The sequence below is a fragment of the Diachasma alloeum genome, unplaced genomic scaffold, assembly GCF_001412515.2.
Source record: "Diachasma alloeum isolate Michigan unplaced genomic scaffold, Dall2.0 Dall_scaffold_00490, whole genome shotgun sequence".
Taxonomy (NCBI): domain Eukaryota; kingdom Metazoa; phylum Arthropoda; class Insecta; order Hymenoptera; family Braconidae; genus Diachasma; species Diachasma alloeum.
Window position 1 is genome coordinate 262062 of NW_021680623.1, and position 15997 is coordinate 278058.

Below are 15997 nucleotides of genomic sequence, written 5' to 3' on the forward strand. Positions count from 1 at the left end.
GGGCTCCGATTTCGACTCTTCGTTGGATTTTTCCTTGTTTCTTCTTGGATTTCTGGCAGCGGGAGAGGCAGGACAAAATGCCTAGGATCGACAGGCCTTGCCTGTATGTGCAGACGCTGGCTGCGATCATGAATAGGGAGATGATGGTTGTAATGATGCCATTTGTTGATGCCATTTGGTGAAGATTCGGTGATGGTATTTCTCTTGATGATGGAGACCTATTTTCTCGGCTTCGTCTAAGGTGTGTTGGAGTGATTCATCGAATTCCCTATTTTCATCCGGGGATGGTAAGATATGTTGCTATATTTGGCTTAATGGATGTATTGGTTTTGGTCTTTCGTTCAATGTTGGTGCCATTTCTGAGATATTCATTGTTTTAGGTAGCCCCAATATCATGGGAAGCTGCGTCTTGATCAGTCCTACATCTTCAATGACTGTTGTAGTGGTTTCTGCTCTGCAATTAGGATTTAGGTGGATGATTCCTGCACCGTTTATTGTTTGGCTGGTAACTTGCTGATTTATGCAAGTTATTTCTAGTAGCTCTGGTTGAGTGGTAGCATAGAGCCATCCGCCTGTGTTGGTCAGCTTGGTCCATTGGGTGTCTTGATTTTTGGTGACTCTGATATTGTAGTTCTGGTAGATGGTGGAGTCGATTTGGGGGTTGGTATTCGTTAGTAGGCGGTATTCGCAGCTCTGTTTTCCACTTGATTTCTTCACGGGGAGGTTTTCGGGGCAAGCTAGGCAGCTTTCTAGTGGAATGCAGGTTTGCAGGTATTTCTGGTTCATTTGGCTGTATTTGTTGCTGAATTTTGAGGTAGCAATGTATTCGCTTTGTGGTCCTACATATGATGTGACTGTCCTATTCGCGTGGATTCTCTGGGGAACTTTGCAGGGGATTATTTTGTAGAGTTCCATTAGATCTCTGTTTAGTAGTGGAATATCGAGAATTATGAGGAAGGAGCCGTTGTTGCAACCAGTGTGCATGTCGCTGATTTGGCTTAGGATGGTCAGATCTGTCTTTTCTTGGGATGTTGGAAAGATGCTGTCAGTGATGACTTTTCCAATTTCTTCTATGGCCTTGTCTAACTTTTGAGTGTTTATTAGGATGGGATTTAGTTTTTGGAATTTAGTATTGTTCGGCGGCGTGTTGTATTTCTCTGGCTGTTTCTTCTAGGCTAGCGATGTATTTTATTTGAGTCAGTTTATCAGATAGTAGATTGGTGTTCGAGGCTATGACGTTGATTCTGTCTGTGGCCTTTCTAATTTTCTCATAATTCAGTTCGTGTTCCTTCTTTATTTAGCATTTCGGAAGCCGTTTGTTTTCCATTTTTTTATGTGTTCGGTCATGCAGCTGATCAGGTATTTGGAATCGGTGATTATTCTCATTTTTGAAATATCGTGGCGAATACATATATGACATGCTTCTATGGCAGCTGCAGTTTCGGCGGTGATGTTGGTGGCCCTTGTGCCATGCAGAGTTTTATAGGTGTTGAGGGGGTGAATGTCGGCAAACCACATTCCTATTCCTGCTTTGGCATCAATTGAGCCGTTGAAAGAGCAGGAACCATCGACGTAAACTGGTGTGCGACCTGATTCATCGGTACCCATGTCTCTGCAATGGTTTCGTTTTTGGTAGTTTATAAAGGTCGGGATGGTGTGCTTGGCAGCACTGGAATCGGTATTGACTCATTCTTCTTCTTTCTAGGTACACATTACCCTTTTCTGTGATGTCAACAATCTCGTAGGGTCCAGTGTAGGCCTGGTCTAATTTTCCAATTTTGGGTTCCTTTTCGACGTAGACAAATTGCCCTATTTTGAGGTCTAATGGTCTAGCTTATCGGTCGTAAAGGCTTTTGGAGTATAGTTTGGCCTTTTCTAGGTGGTCGAAGGCAAGATTGTGAATTTTTCCGAATTTGGTAATTAGATCTACCATGTAATCGGTGTAAGTGTAGATTGGCTCATCTTCGTCGGTGACATTGGAGGGGAGAACTGCCCTTTTTCCCTACAGGACTTCGAATGGTGTGAAATTTGTTGAGCTGTGCACAGTTGTGTTGTATGATAGCATGACGAAGGGGAGTAGCTCGTCCCAGTCGGTGAATTCATCGGTAAAAGTCTTAAGGTACTCGGCTAGTACGTGATGACTTCACTCGAGGGCTCCATTTGACTGAGGTCTGTATCCGGATGTCGTTATGTGATGGAATCTCAGGACCTTTCCCAGTTGGTTGAACAGTTTACTGAGGAAGCTAGTACCTTTATCTGAGAGGATTATTTTGGGGCATCCGTACAGGGCTACATACTTAGTTGCGAGTGCATGAGCGATTATGTGAGCCTTGATGTCCTTAAGTAGTACAGCAGTGCAATGCTTGGAGAAGTTATCCTGAATTGTCAGGATAGGGCAGTGTCCCGTACGTGTAGGTGGGAAGAGGCCCACGGTGTCAATAGAGATTCTCTCGAAGCATTCACTAGGTGTTTCAGTGATGAGCATGGGCTGTCGGAATTTTACTCTTTGAATCTTTTCTAGTTGGCAGGTTCGGCAGAGTTTTATAAATCTCTCTATTTCCTGTTTCATCCCGGGCCAATAGAACCTTTCTCTTACTCGGTTGAAGGTTTTCGTACTCCCTTTGTGTCCTCCGGAAAGAGTTGCATGGTATTCCTTAATGATTTCTGGTCTTAGGGCTACTGGAGGCATCCGGATTTCACCATGGCATAGAGTTACACTAGCTGGGTGGAATGGAAACTCANGTTTCATCCCGGGCCAATAGAACCTTTCTCTTACTCGGTTGAAGGTTTTCGTACTCCCTTTGTGTCCTCCGGAAAGAGTTGCATGGTATTCCTTAATGATTTCTGGTCTTAGGGCTACTGGAGGCATCCGGATTTCACCATGGCATAGAGTTACACTAGCTGGGTGGAATGGAAACTCATTCTCGAGGAAGTATCGTATTCTGATATCGTCGTCTATTTCGTCGCCCTGAGATGCCATTTTTATTTCAGTGATTTTGTATTTTTCCATGGCGGTTTGGAGATTTTTCAGGCAGAGATTTAGTATTCGATTGTTTACTTTTTGGAAGTGCCAATGCTTCGCAATGAGGGTAAATGTTCGGAATTTTCCGCACTTCCTGACGATGACTTGGCCTTGTTTTGGGTTGAGATTACGTATTTCCTCCAGGTCTATCAGATTGAAGTCTCTTAAAAGTTTGGTGTTCTGCTTTTTGATTTCTCCATCTGCTGCGAGGCCATGAGCAATGTTTCCCCTTGTAAATGTTAATCCATCTCGGGGTTCTTTGATGTTGCTCACAAGCTGGTAGTCACTTTGCGGTATAATGATCTTGTCCATAATTTCCTCATTCAGATTATTCTGAGGTATTTCCTGATGATTCTGTATGAAACTATGTTCTTCGCTCGTAAGAAGGTCAGGCGTGAGGAATTTGGGGTATGGATTCGAAGACACCCCCGGTAGTTGCGCTGGTGGCGGGTGTACAACTTCGTCTGCTTGGGGAATTTCCGCTTTTCCGGGTTGCTTTGATGGATGTATTTCTTCAGTACGAGGAAACAGTTCTCTTGAACAATTTTTCTTCTCCGGAGAAGATCCTGCCATGGGTGACTGTATAGCCCTTGGTGTCGGCAGTAAAGATTCTCGTGTGACCTTTGGCTGCAATATCACAGAATGTCTGGATTGAGGTGTTTCTTCCTTCTCTGTTTTTTCAGGATTTTGGTCGATGGAGCTCGTCATTTCGGAGATTTCGTCGGTTGAGTCGATTAGGGGTTTGGACTGATTTTGTAACTCAGCCATCTTCTTCTCGAATTCTTGACAGGATTCATTCAGTTTTTCTTTAAATTCTGGACCCAGACTGGTTCTCCTCATTTTGTGAAGTGGTAGCAAGTGAAGTGTGAAGTGGTCTAGCAGTGGCTCTAGGGGTTCTTGGAATATTTCCTCATCCATTTCCGAGATTTTCTCCATATACTCGTAGAATTTTTCTAACTTTCGTTTTATTCGCTCCATGTCCACTAGTGGATGTGGTGTGGGATTTGATTCTTCGTCCTTTTCTTCTATTCGAGTTTCAGCTTCGATTATAGGAGGCATTTCCCCATCGGTTNCATCTTCTTCTCGAATTCTTGACAGGATTCATTCAGTTTTTCTTTAAATTCTGGACCCAGACTGGTTCTCCTCATTTTGTGAAGTGGTAGCAAGTGAAGTGTGAAGTGGTCTAGCAGTGGCTCTAGGGGTTCTTGGAATATTTCCTCATCCATTTCCGAGATTTTCTCCATATACTCGTAGAATTTTTCTAACTTTCGTTTTATTCGCTCCATGTCCACTAGTGGATGTGGTGTGGGATTTGATTCTTCGTCCTTTTCTTCTATTCGAGTTTCAGCTTCGATTATAGGAGGCATTTCCTCATCGGTTGAGTTTTGATCTGTGATGAATGCGTCATCCTCCAACTCTTCGTCCGTTGGGATTCCTTCAAGGGAAATTTCTAGTTGATTTGCTTTTCCTTGGTCTTTCATTTCATCAGGTATTACTGTTGGTTCATCCTTTAGTAATGGTTCTTTGGATCCTGAAGGTGTTGGAGTTGGTTTTGGCATCTCCACGATCGAAGGGGTAGATGGAGTGGGGATTGTTTCTTCCACTGTCTCTGGTTGATTTTCAATTATGGTGCCCCGAGTTGATGATGTGGGGGTTTTGCTGATTTTGGGTGTCGTTTTATAATCTCAATTCAATCTGTAGGAGGTCGGTTGCCGGGGGCCACTCATTGTTTCTGTTGCTCTTCTAGCCCGAAGCCTGTCGGCAATTGAGATTCCCGCCTGGGTGACTGACCCTGGTATCTTCACACTGGACTTTGTTACTGGTAGAGCAGGCATACAGGTTGCGACCATGACGATTTCCTCATGTTCATCATGAAGAGGATTTTCTGCAAAGGCGTCTGCTAGCTGATTTCTCTTCTGTTTCTTGATTTCCACCTCAATCGTGAAATCATTCAAGTAGGTTTTTCCACTTAAGTTACCTCGTAGTAGGGTTGCTGGAATCTCTGAGCCAGTTCAGGGCTCGGCTGTTGGTAATAATGGTGAAGGGTACTCCATAGATGTAGGGTTTGAACTGCTTTAAGGCGTAGACAGCTGCTAGGCAGTCCAATTCGATTGAAGTATATCTTGTTTCAGCATCTCGAAGCACTCTCGATGCATACAGGATCGGGTGTTCGTCTCGTTCATCTTTTTGGTTAAGGATGGCTTCAATGCCCTTTTGGGTACTGAAAACATGAACGATAAATGGTTCGTTCATGTCAGGATGAAATAGCAGAGAGTCCTCGGTGATGGCTTCCTTGAGGGCTTTGAATGATTGTTCTTGTTCTTTGTTTCATTTAAATCTCACGTTTTTCTTGAGGAGATCATTTAGAGGCTGTGCAATTTCTGCGTAGTCCTTCACGAATCGTCGATAATAGTTACTGAAACCTAAGAATCTCCTTATTCCCTGTTGATTTGTAGGAAGGGGCATCTCCGTTAATGCCTTTATTTTTGCTGGATCAGGGTGAATTCCTTGGTCGTCGATTATGTGTCCCAGATAGGCTACCTCCTCCATGAAAAATTTGCATTTATCAGGCTGAAGAGTAAGTCCGTTTTTCCGCAAGCAGTTGAAGAATTTCCTGAGACGGGTGACGTGTTCACCCAGTGTTCTGGAGTAAACAACTACGTCATCTAGATAGACGTACAGTTCTGTCCCGTTCAGGCCGGTTAGGGTCTGATCCATCATCCGCTGGAAGATTGGGGGTGAATTTTGCAATCCAAAAGGGATCCTCATGTACTCGTAGTGTCCGCTGGGACCAGTATAGGCAGTTTTTTCAGCGTCTGTTTCATCCATGGCGATTTGGTGTAATCCACTGGCTGGATCGAACCCACTGAAGTACTTAGCTCCGCCTACTTGTGAGAGAATTTCCGATATGTTGGGTAACGGATAGGAATCTCCAATCGTTTACTGATTTAGATGTCAGAAATCGATCACCATTCTCCATCGCTTCTTTCCCTTAGAATCGGCTTTCTTTGGTACAATCCAGAGGGGTGAGTTGTATGGTGATTCTGAGTGCCTGATAATTTCTTGTTCCAGCAGGTTGTGTATTTGTCGATTTATCTCCTCCTGATATTGAGGATGGTAATTGTATTGTCGCTTATGGACAGGTCTATCATCGATGGTTCTGATCTTGCACTGGAAATTTTTAGCTTTACCAACCTTGTCTCCCGGAAGGTGGAATATGTTATTGAACTATTTTACTAGTTCAATCACCTCTTTGCGTTCGGAGGCTTTAAGCTCCCGATTGGGTAGAGCCTCTATTACGTGCGATGTGCGAGGTACAGCCCTAAATTCTCCTCTGGGGCAATTCCCATATTGGACCAGGCGAAGATTTCTTGAGGTTCTCCTAATATTTCGGTTCTTTCTAGGATTTCATCGATTTCCTCTACCTTCTGGGGTGGTATATAGAGGTGAACTTGTTTTTCGGTGGTGTTGATGGCGACGAGACAGGTTTTCCCCTCTCTTATGCTGACCACACTCTCGCCTAGATAGACACCTGGTTTTGTAGAGATCTTCGGTAAATATCCGACCGACATATCGGTATTCTTGATTGGGATTTCGATGGCCATTCTTGCTCTTGGAGGGAGGACGGTTGACCTATGGAATTTCTCGTAGTTAGACCAATTCACCGGCCAGTGTTACCAGATCGTGACGTCACCCCATTTAAAATTGTACAGGATGTGGCTATAAATCGCCAAAATCTGGTAACCCTGTCACCGGCAGGTTAGGCCTATTGAGAGTGGTAATATTCCGTTGCTGGTACCGTATGTCCACCTTTTCTTGAATTAGGAATTCTAAGCCAAGTAATCCGCTTCCTTCGACAGGAAGTTTATGATCTACGATGTGAACTGTTACGAGAGAGCTAAAGATTTTTAGATGAACTAAACCGCATGTTGGCAATGCATTTTCCATTACTCCGAGTAGATAGGGTATCTTTGGAGGTTCAATTCTTACGTCGGGTTTGATGATTCTCCTCTCGATAAGATTGATATCAGCTCCGGCGTCGATGAGAAATCGATGTCGATTTCCGATGAGGTTCTTCACCTTTAGGTTTATCCTTGGGCCGCCCCCGCTAAGTGCAATCCAGCAAGTTTTTACTCCCGTTGAACAGTTGGGGAGGCAGAAATGTATAGGTTTCAACGGGGCGATGTTGAAACTAATGTTGTTTGTGTTGAAGAAGATGTGAGCTTTCAACTCATTCAACATTTCATCCCCGATTATTTGAACTTCAGGATGCACTGCGAGGCGAAGTACTCCGAGGANCACCTTTAGGTTTATCCTTGGGCCGCCCCCGCTAAGTGCAATCCAGCAAGTTTTTACTCCCGTTGAACAGTTGGGGAGGCAGAAATGTATAGGTTTCAACGGGGCGATGTTGAAACTAATGTTGTTTGTGTTGAAGAAGATGTGAGCTTTCAACTCATTCAACATTTCATCCCCGATTATTTGAACTTCAGGATGCACTGCGAGGCGAAGTACTCCGAGGAAGTTCAGGACGTGATTGGACAATCCAACGATTCCGATTGTTTCTGTGGTATCGATGAGGGCATTTTCCACGAATGACTGGAACGATATCAGGTTTATGGAGGCTCCGGTGTCGATTAATGCATTCACACCTGGGGAGATGACATTTGGTCCTCGAAAGATGATCTGAGGACCCCCGGTAACTCTACACAGTATGGATTTTACTGCCTGGGATTCATGCTCGACATTACGTGGAGTGAGTACTGGTTTTGGCCGCTCATCATCGCACTCAGTTGGAGAGCAAGAATCTCGTTGAAAGTCTCTTTTGCAATGGTTCTATCTGTGGATGGGCTGGCTCTGTTCTGCTGAGTTCCCATAGGACTCCGCAGGATGTTTCTCCCTTCTCGTTCCCTTGAGGGAGACTTAGAGAGAGGTTTAGTGTCTGACGATGGACGATTCTGAGCTTGCAGGTTATTCAAACTCATCGCATGCTGTTGGAGTGAGGTTGTGGTCTGCTGCAGCATACTTTTGATCTCGTCCATATCAGAAGGGTTTTGTTCAGGTTTAGTTGGGGCTGGATGAGGACGTTGGTTGGCTGCTAAGATGTTAGCGAGAGCTAGAATCTGATCTGTGGTAGGATTTTCCGCAGCTTCCATTGATTCCTCATAGTCAGATTCAACCTCGTCGTTTGGAGTTTGATCGTAGGCGATGACGGAGTTGAAGCTGCGCGCAGGAGGGTCATCAGGATGCGCTCGGTGTCCAGGTATAGATGGAGGTAGCCCCGGTGGTCAAGGTGGTGTTTGTCTGTACTCGTTGCCTTGCCTGTTCCGGTTGGATGGCAGATATTCACTTAGGAGAGCGGTGACTAGGTCTCGTGGAGGGTCCTGATTTCTCCTCTGTCCTGAATAGTTTCGATGACCTTGGCTTGACGATGGGGTCGGAGTATTTGACTGATTATATGGCTGTACGACTGATTTTGTTGCTATTGGTATCTCGGCTGAGGTGGTATTTGTTTCCCATACAGTTCAGGCGGTAGAGAGCCCCCTGGATGTACTGGAATCGAGGGATACTCTGTGATGTACCTGTAGTGCTCGTTATCAGCAATCTCCAACGCTGGTACTTTGACTGATTACCGGAATTCGTCCATCTCCAGTTGTGTAAGGATGTCTGAGATTTTACTTAGGTTCTTGCACCTAATACTTTCCTTCACGCTTGTAGGGGCGTATTCTTTAAACCGTTTAATCGCCTCTGTCTGGAGGTGTTTTTCGAGGACTTGTTTCTCAGCTTCATTTTCCCCAAGAATCATACCCAGACCGAACTGCACCAGTGCTGCCCATCGCTCCAAGAACGATTCCAGCCGTTCATTTTTAATTTTCAACATCCCGCGTATTCTATTCACATAATACGTTAAGTCGTATTGACCTTTAAATCTCTTGATTAGGTGAGTAAGGATAGTTTCTAGAGAAAAGAGAGGTTTGTTTGCTACTACGAATTTTGTAGGAGGTAAAAGGCGTTTGAGTATTTGTCTAATGTATTCTTCTTTCTTTCCGTCTGCTTTAGGAATGGAGGCAAGAGATGATCTCAAAGCGTACTTAAATTCGTCCAGAGAGCAGTGCTCATTTGTACCGGAGAATATGGGAATGCTGTTTGCAATGTCTCGAGCTTTGACATATTCTCCGTAGCTGGAAACGGTCTGATCAGCTTCACCCGAGTCTCCAGAATAACTGATATTAACGAAGAACGGATTCGCCATTTTGTGAAAATAATTTAATTAGTTAATAATTTCTAAGTTTGGGATTAAGTTAATTTGGATTAAGATTCTATATGATTTTTCCAATAAAATTGGGAAAAGAAAGCAAAATTTCGCTTATAATTATTTCAAAGAACATTCGAATTTTGTAAGAAGAAGTCTAGTATTTGAATTTTAAGAAGGGTTTCCCAAAGCTAAAGTTTTCATTTAATTGAATTGAATTGACTAGAATGGGTTTCGAAAATTTTAGAAGATTTAAAACATAAGAGTATTGGAAACTTAGGGGTGCCCTACCGACTCCGCCATGAAATTTTAGCTGGTATATCTGGAGAAAGATTTTAGCGTCGAAAGGACATGTTTTAATTGTCATTAAAATCAAAGCTCAAATTACAAGATTTTATAATTATTGGACGACACAAAGTTTTATACTCTATCTTTTTCTAAAATATAAAGAAAAAGGGTTTGATTTAGGGACAGGGCTTGAGTTGAGACTAATTACTAATCAAGAAATTTTGAGTTGTAATGGGAATCAAATTCTAAATTAAATATATTTTGAATAACTGTTCGGTTTACAAAAATAAGCGTGATTTTGCAGAAATCTATGTAGTTAAAATTTCTACCCCTGGAATGATCTGAAGGATTCAAATTTGGGTTTACAAATTTTGTTACTCACAATTCGGTCTGTTTTTTATAAATTAATCGATGTGTTTGTAGATCCCTGGGTAAATCCATAATTTCTTCACCATCAATTAGTCGTGCTAAAGGCTATTATGGATGCTTTCACGGAAACACTTTCTTCTACTCATTGATATTTTACTAAATTTTTGACAGTTGAATTTTAAGAGTTTAAGGGTTTGTTTGAGACTGTCCACAACGCGTCACAATAAACGAATTCCTTATTTATAAGAAAAGTCACCACTCTCGATTAAAGAAATTTGATTCCCGGATAATTTCAATTGTTCATAACTTACTATTAATCCAATACTATCCCGCGTAATCGAAGGAAAGATTGAAAAACCGGACTGATTAAAGAACTATTCCCACTAGAATAGTTACTGCTCCGTTGGTGCTTCGAGACTGTTTTATTTTGATTTTTCTGACATTTTTATATGAATTTTGGGGTCACTTGTCGCATGGGCTCCAACGAGTCCATTTTCAATTGGTGAAAAATGTCGTATGACTTTTCCCACTCTTTTGATTTTTATGGGGAAGTAGTTCGTTCGGTTTTTGGGGTTTCACTTCATCGGTTTTTATTCGTTCCTTCGTGCGCAAATCTTAGTATTGGGTAATTGAGGCATGCTGAGTGGGCCATTTCATCACTTTTGAACTCGATTCCAATGTCTTTGGAATTTCTAATCGAATTCAAGTCATGAAATGCACTCAATTTAATTTACAATTGTTGGTTCGGTTCTTAATGATTTTACATGAAATTATTCTAGCCTTAAAGTTTCTAATACAAAATTTTGAACATTACAAGGGCATTTTTTACCAAGAGTACGAAAAAATATAAAAAAAATATTTAATAGAAAAAAATGTGGGATACTCAGGAATGTTGGACGGGTTGATGAAATTATAACACGCGTTATAACAGTAGAAATCGAATGGAATTTATTCACAGCGAATGTGTCGATGTTTACACCTTGAGAGCTATGACGAATCTCCTCTCTCGCGACGATATAGGCAATTAGATCATCCAATCGAGGGTGCCCGAAATATGACGAATCGTCACGAGGTGACGTAGTCAGGTATTCGGCTGCTAAGCCGTTGCGAATACAATATAGTGAAATAATTCGAACGATAAATAAGTAGCTTCGCTACAATACTCCCCTTCTATGTCGGAAAAAAAAGAGGGAGTTAGCTATGTACAATATATACAATATATACAATATAGGCAATGTATACGCGTTAAAATGGCACTAAAAACGGTATACGTGATTTTAAAAAAAAAATTGAATATTGAGTGAGTTTATTGACTGAACCTGACGCGTTTTCGTACTGGTCGAGGAGTTGAGTCCAAAGATGATCTTGCGTCACTCGGTGGAGCCCAAGATGATGATCTGCGTCTAGACGGTCCAGGTTGCGGTGAGGCATCTGGTGTCGTACCAGGGGTCGATTGTTCTGACGACGGTAATAGAGTGTCGTCTGAATCGTTGTCGTCATCCGGTAAGTCAGCGTCGGCTGCTTCGTCTTCGGCAATGGAAAATACTGGCTTCAGACGGTCAATGGATACGACAGTTTCTTGACCATTGATCCAGACGACGAAATGCTTCTCGTGTCGCGATATGACACGATGTGGTCCTTCGTACGGTGGCGTAAATGCATGATGAGCAGCATCTAAACGAACAAAAACGTGCGAACATGAGGCGAGTTCTTTAAATACGAATACCTTACGTTGGCCGTGTCGTGTGCCGGGAACTGGAGCGAGCTCAGCGAAGTGGTTTCTGAGTCCGTCGGCAATCGTTACTATCGGTAGGCCATTGTTCCTCTGTAACCTCTGGACGGTACATATGGTCCGATGATGTCGACATGAATGTGTTCGAAGCGTCTTGTTCTTCCCCCGGGAAAGTCTTGAATAGGCGATGCCACGTGTCGTCAAATTTTATTCTTCTGGCATGCGAGACATGCACGAGTCCAAAGACGACAGTCTTTCTTTAAACTCGGCCAGACGAAACGTTGAGCAACCAGCTGAGTTGATGCGTTAGCCCCTGGATGCGAATACAATATAGTGAAATAATTCGAACGATAAATAAGTAGCTTCGCTACAATACTCCCCTTCTATGTCGGAAAAAAAAGAGGGAGTTAGCTATGTACAATACAACTCTGGATGACTGACGCTATGCAGAGTGTCAAAAACTCTATGTAGCGGTAGTGGTACATAGGGACGAATCAGCTGATCGTTGACGTCACAGTAAATTGGAGTTCGACTCTCTGGCATGTTAATAGGTCGTAGTTGAAGGACGCCATTCGAGTCTTGCAGACGTTATTGGAGTTCGGCATCTGCTTCTTGTGCCTGTGCTAGTTCGGCCGTCGAGATTGCTGTGGATATGGCTTCGATTCTCGATAAGGCGTCGGCAACAACGTTATCTTTACCTGCGACATGCTGAATATCTGTTGAAAACTGACCGATAAAATCAAGGCGATGGAACTGCCAAGGATTTGCTTTATCAGGATTCTGTTTGAAAGCATGCAGCAGCGGTTTACGATCAGTATAAATGGTCACGTGACGACCTTCAAAAATGTGCCTGAACTTACGAACTGCTTCATAAATTGTGTGGAGCTCTCTGTCGTATGGGCATCGCTTCGTCAGGGAAGGTTGAAGCTTCTTACTGAAGAAGGCGAGCGGCTCCGAGACGGTACCTCTGCGCTGTTGAAGAACGGCGCCGATAGCAAATTCGGATGCGTCGGTAAAAACAGCCCACGGTAGTGACGTATCTGGGTACACTAACAGCGTTGCGTCTTGCAGTTGTTTCTTAGAGGCATTGAAGGCGGCTTCTCCTTCTGTAGTCCAACTGGAACTGGATGAGACCCTTTTACGTTAGAACCTTGAAGAAATTCGTGAAGGGGTGCCTGTGTTGTTGCAGCATCTTTAACAAATTTCCGATGAAAGTTAATCATGCCGAGAAATTCACGTAACTTCTTAATTTTCTCTGGTCGAGGAAAGTTGACGATAGCTTCAACTTTTTCGGGAAGCGGACGAATTCCTTCCGCCGTTACACGATAACCGAGAAAGTCGACTTCTGGTTCTCCGAAATGGCATTTGGCGGTATTGATGACAACTCCATACTCTGCCAAGCGTTGAAATAGGAGACGAAGGTGTTTTTTATGTTCTTCGGGGTCTTTAGAGGCAACTAAGATGTCGTCGATATACGGAAAAACGAAATCTAGGTCTCGTGTTACTTCATCGATAAATCGCTGAAATGTCTGCGCAGCATTTCGAAGTCCCAACGTCATGAATGGAAATTCGAATAAACCGAAAGGCGTAATTATTGCTGTTTTGCAGATGTCATCCGATGCGACAGGAATCTCATTGAAAGCACGAACGAGATCGACGGTCGAAAATATCTTTTTGTCTGCGAGATTGGCGGTAAAATCTTCTAGTACGCGAACTGGATATCGATCCGGTATCGTACGAGCGTTAAGTCCGCGATAATCTCCACAGGGTCGCCAATCGCCAGATTTCTTGGGCACCAGGTGTAGCGGTGAAGACCAGGGGCTCTTTGAACGACGAGCGATACCTAGCTTCATCATTTTCTGAAATTCCTGTTGTGCGATCGTTAATTTGTCTGGGGCGAGACGACGAGCTTTACTCGATACAGGAGGTCCGGGCGTTGTTGCGATATGATGGACCGTTGTGTGTTTTGTCAATTGAAAATTTCCATCCGGTTTAGTTATTGACGGAAATTCGGCAAGTAGATCTGTCCAAGACGATTCGGTCGGCCGGTAAACTTTAATTGTTGAAACGATATTCGATAATGACACTATACATCGCGTCGATAAACCGGTTGCTGAATCTAATAGACAATTGTTCTTTAAATCAGGTATAAGTCCAAAATGCGCGAGAAAATCTGCACCGATAATTGGCTTTTCGACATCCGCAATAGTGAAACGCCAGGAAAAATCCCTACTGAGGCCGAAATTGAGCGAGAGGACAGTACAGCCGTATGTGTGTATCCGTGTGCCATTTGCTGCGTAAAACATGTACTCCGTTGCCTTATTTTTGCCAGGGAAAAGCGTTCGTGGATATACGCACAAATCCGCGCCGGTATCGATTAAATATTTGACTTTGGTATTAATTTCCGACACGAATAGGCGGTGTGAGCGGAAGATTGGATCGTTTACCGCCGCTAACGATCCGACGGTTCGTTTCCCGTCGACATTGAACAAGGAGGCCTGCATCGAGTGGCTTGATCACCAAATTTGAAATGATACCAGCATTTTTCGTATCTTTGACTGCATGACCTTGAACGAGGCCTTGAACGAGACTTGGAACGTGAGTGAGAGCGGGAGCGTTCGTTTTTTATTGCGTTCGCTAGTTCAGAAATGCAAAGTTCGAGACGCGAAAACCTCTGTTCCAGGGCGGCAACGGCTGGATCAGCGCCTGGAGAAATGGCGTTAATAATTGGTGGAGACGATATTTCCATTAATTTGTCGGCCAATGTCGCCATTTTGTCCAGTGTGGAATCTGCTTGCGTCGCTAAAATTGATTGAGTATTTGCTGGCAAGCGTGACAGCCATTTTGTTTTCAGAATATTTTCTGGAATATTGTCGACAAGAGATTTTAAATGTCTTAAAAATTGTGAGGGCTTACGATCACCGAGAACCTCTTTGTCCAGGAGTTGGTGTAGTCTTGCCTCCTGTGAAGCCGTGAGTCTCTCCACGAGGGCTTCTCTTAATGCCTTATATGGAGTTTGAGCAGGTGGATGCAGTATGATGTCCTGAACCTCAGCTGCGGCATGCGTGTCGAGGTGGACGGCAGCCATGTGGAATTTGTCGAGTTCATTTTCGATACCTGCGAGGTGAAATTGCCCTTCGAGTTGAGCAAACCAAAGCTCCGGGGGTTCGGCAGAAAATGGTACCGGTCGAACCACAAGGCGTCTCAATGCCTGTGTTGTGTCGGGCTCGTCAGGCATTTTGCTGAAAAATCACTAAAATCGTCTAAAAGTGCACTAATCACGGCGAAATTGTTCGTGATAATTTTCACGGTGCAGCACAACGTCTCTGGGTGCTCAGCGATGCACCACGATGCACAAAATATCACACGCCGTAACTCAAGCGCGTGGAACGATATAACGCTACCGAGCACGTGTCGAAAAATCCAACGCTTCTCGAATGATCCACGAAAACCACGCGATCGAAAATTACTTTAATTTTAACGGCAACTATTTCACTCTGAACACGTTAAAACGATAATTTTATTGATCACGTTAAAAGGATCACGTCGGGGTCACCACTTGTGGGATACTCGGGAATGTTGGACGGGTTGATGAAATTATAACACGCGTTATAACAGTAGAAATCGAATGGAATTTATTCACAGCGAATGTGTCGATGTTTACACCTTGAGAGCTATGACGAATCTCCTCTCTCGCGACGATATAGGCAATTAGATCATCCGATCGAGGGTGCCCGAAATATGACGAATCGTCACGAGGTGACGTAGTCAGGTATTCGGCTGCTAAGCCGGTGCGAATACAATATAGTGAAATAATTCGAACGATAAATAAGTAGCTTCGCTACAAAAAATGAATAATCTTTGATTTTGCTATACAATATATTCATTTCATCACGCGAAGAATTTTCCAACTGGATCTTGAAAACTACTGGGGCAAAATGGATCGCTTTTTTCTACTTTAGCTAAAATGTCCTTATGTTTGCACTCCCTTTAAAGAAAAATTACTCTTAAAATTTTTTGAGAATTATTTTTTTTTGTAAAACGAGAAAATTTGGGGAATTGGGGGTGATTATTTTGTTGTGAAAGTTTGTGTGATGAGGAGATTGTCGGCTGTTTGGTGGGGTTATATTGAGTAAATCAGGGTGAGAGACGGATTGAAATCCGGTTTTATGGTGACCGTTTTGTTATTGATGCGATTGCGACGTCACTGACCTTGATCGCATCATTTGTTCGTAAGAAATCATTTATTGAAATTTTCAAATAAAATTTTTTTCAATGGTTTTTCTTAAAAAACTCAAAAAACACTTTACCAATTTCATCTACAATCTAATCAGCA